The following is a 3,336-nucleotide window of genomic DNA, read 5'->3' as shown; positions in this document are numbered from 1 at the left end:
CATTACTTAACCCAATGTCATCTTTTGCACAATGAAAGAAATGCTGACTGAGGGACAGTCGATACTTCAATCATTTCTTCTGTGTTTTGCATGTTAACTGTTAAACCAGATCCCATTTTACACAATTTTTGTCGGGGATTGTTTCAAAATCTTCTTTGCTGATGACACCAGGAATCTGGGGCAACTTTTGTCAAATTTAACAGCACCGGTTAATCCGACCATGCACAGAAAATAGAATCAGTAGTGAAGATAAAATCCCACGGTACTCATTTTCAGATTCAACATCGTAGGATTTCAAATAAAGTGAAAGAATTTTACAGTGAAAAGATTTGGAAGTTATACTTGTATTTATGTCTTTAATGAAATTTTGTGGCGTCTGACTCCCGTTCATGCCACTGCTGAATAAGAAAGGAGGGTCTGACGTTGACCAGACTGCACTGCCCCTGATATTTGTGAGCTCATCCTTTATATTCAGTGGTTTCTCGCCCTTTGATGGGCTGCAGTGTAGCCGATATCACGTTGGCCTCACACGCGAAAGGTCTCCAGTGGATCCGTTTTCTCTCACTCAAAGTTATCTATTTATTGAAGTGATATTAAGAGCAATTCAGGAATAAGGGAGCCCTTTTGCCGGGAGAATAAATAGCAAATAAAAACAGCAATTGCTGGAAATCTCAGCAGGTCAGGCAGCATTTGTCAGGAAACTAAACTCGCTTCGGAGTGTTGCACTATAGCAAATTTAAACATAATGTTTCTGCCCGGGATTGAACCAGGGATCTTTCACGCGTAAAGCAAACATGATAACCACTACACTACGGAAACCTCTGGCACAGCGGCCCCAACAGAGGGGAGCTGACCAGTGAGCTCCCTCTGTGCTGATCGGGAATGTGTTGGCTCACCTGAAACAACTTCTGTCCCACACTGAAAGCTCTCAATCCTTCTCCTCCGCTGCCCTTTACAGAAATGTCACGGATCACCCAGCCACCGTGTTCACTTCCACATCCTCACAGTGGGGCCACAGAGGCTCAGCGAACTCAAAATTAAACCCGGAACACGTGTCCAGCAACGGGCAGGAGAAACAAGAGAATCTGTAAGTTCGGTCCGTAACAGAAAGTAATGGGGTTATTCATGGTGATTACAGCAATTACTAATCGTCTCACAGACCTCATTTATATTTATTTGACGAATTGATCGAGTATCGTTCCCAGGTTAGTGCGCCGGATCTTAACCCCTCGACCACCAGGGAACAGCTACGATACATGTAGATATATTTATATATATTTATATATGACCGTGAATATCAACGGCTAGCTGCCGAGACCTCAGGGCGCAACGGTAGCACGTCTAAATTTAAGTGAGAGAAATTATTTTCGAGAGTGAAACCCATTTCATCGTTTGTTCCCTTTTAAACACTAGAAACTGAGACGAGGAATAAACAGAGAAATCAAAGCACAACGTAATAGACAAGAGGAAGAGAGAAGGGGAAAGATACTGTCCCCACCCAGAACTAATGCAGAAACCCCTCTGCTGCGCTCGGGGTGGCCACCCACAGCCTGGATACACTAACGTCCCAACAGCTCATTGACTGTCGGAGTGGGACCGTGCGGCACTTCAGAAGAAGTTCGAAAAAGCAAAGTCACTGATTCGGTCTCATGTGCTCCGGCTACAAAGAATAGATACACACAATAACATGCTTTTATAATGGTTACACATTATCGCCATTCTTGTCAAGCAGTCGCTTCGTTGGTCCAGGGGTATGATTCTCACTTCAGGGTTGTTAATGGCAATTTGCGAGAGATTCCACGTTTAAATACCGAATGAGCCCTTTCAATTTGCATGGAACTTATGCAAACAAGTGTTATTTATGTAAACCTGTAAATACCTTGCTTGCTCCAGCGAAATGCACAGAGAAATCGTATGTTGATTTGTGCACACTGGTCCGTGAGCATCTTAACCTGAAGGAAAGCGTTCTGATGGCGAGGTTCCGCTTCTACATGTGCAAAAGGTCTGAAGGCCAGGAAGTGGTGAGCTATGTCGTCGAGCAAAGACACCTTGCAGGCATTTGGAATTTGAAGGACATTTGGAGCACATGCTCAGGGACTTCTTTGTACTTGGCATTGGCCATGAAGTAATACTTCGTAAACTAATTTTGACAGTCGAGACCCGAACCTTGAGTAAAGCCATAGCGATAGCCCAAGCGTTCATCGCCATCAGTGACAATACCAAACAAATCTCTCAGCACACGAGTGCTGTACAAGTACTGTGAACAAAGTAATGTTGTTTTCAAATCGTTACGTACAGGGCAGGCCTCACATGCCTGTAGCTGTACGTCTGCAGATGTCTCAGAGCCCACCATCAAGGGTGATGAATGCTATGCCATTAACACTTTGTTGGCGCTTTGTTGGTGATCATCGTTTCCATTCATGCCGCTTCAAAGGATACGTTTGCAAGGGCTGTGGAACAATGGGACACCTGCAACGAATGTGCAGGCAAGCTGAAAACCCTGCTAATCCTGCAAACCACTATGTTGCAGAGGAGGGCAGATCCACGGCAGATCACAACGAACCAGAGCATCAGACCGAGGAGGTAGAGGTATATGGGGTGCATACATTTACCACAAAGTGCCCCCGATAATGCTGAAGGTTGAATTAAATGGACTCCCAGTGTCAATGGAACAAGACATGGGAGCGAGCCAGTCCATTATGAGCAGAAAGACTTGATAAATTGTGGTGCAGCAAGGCCTCAAGGCCAGTCCTGACTCCCATTCGCACTAAACTGAGAACTTACATAAATGAACTGATTCCCGTAATCGGCAGTGCTACTGTAAAGGTCTCCTACGATGGAGCGATACACAAGTTACCACTCTGGGTGGTACCGGGCGATGGCCCCACGCTGCTCGGCAGGAGCTGGCTGGGGAATATACGCTGGAACTGGAACAACATCCGTGTGCTCTCGCCCGTCGACAACATTTCGTCTGCCCAGGTCTTAAACAAATTTCCCTCCTTGTTCGAACCAGGCATTGTGAAGTTCCAAGCAGCAAAAGTGCAGATCCACCTAATTCCCGGGGCGCGACCTATCCATCACAAAGCGAGAGCAGTACCGTACATGATGAGAGAGAGGGTGGAGATCGAGCTGGACAGGCTGCAACGAGAGGGCATCATTTTGCTGATCATATTCAACGAGCGGACCAGTCCGATTGTTCCAGTCCTCAAGGGAGAGGGCACCGTCAGATTCTGTGGCGATTACAAAATAACTATCAAATGTTTCTCCCTTCAGGATCAATGCCCACGACCAAAGGCAGACAACCTTTTTGCGACGGTGGTGGAGGAAAGATGTTCA

General features: G+C 46.0%; 1 non-coding gene across 1 annotated transcript; it reads right to left on the bottom strand.

Moving 5' to 3' along the window:
* Positions 1-746: 746 nt before the first annotated feature.
* Positions 747-819, bottom strand: trnav-uac (transfer RNA valine (anticodon UAC)). Its single transcript has one exon. It is a non-coding gene; the product is annotated as a tRNA-Val (tRNA).
* Positions 820-3,336: the final 2,517 nt, after the last annotated feature.

This window comes from Pristiophorus japonicus, unplaced genomic scaffold, assembly GCF_044704955.1.
Source record: "Pristiophorus japonicus isolate sPriJap1 unplaced genomic scaffold, sPriJap1.hap1 HAP1_SCAFFOLD_130, whole genome shotgun sequence".
NCBI lineage: Eukaryota > Metazoa > Chordata > Chondrichthyes > Pristiophoridae > Pristiophorus > Pristiophorus japonicus.
Note: the sequence above shows the minus strand (reverse complement) of the source record. Positions and strands in the feature narration are given on the sequence as shown.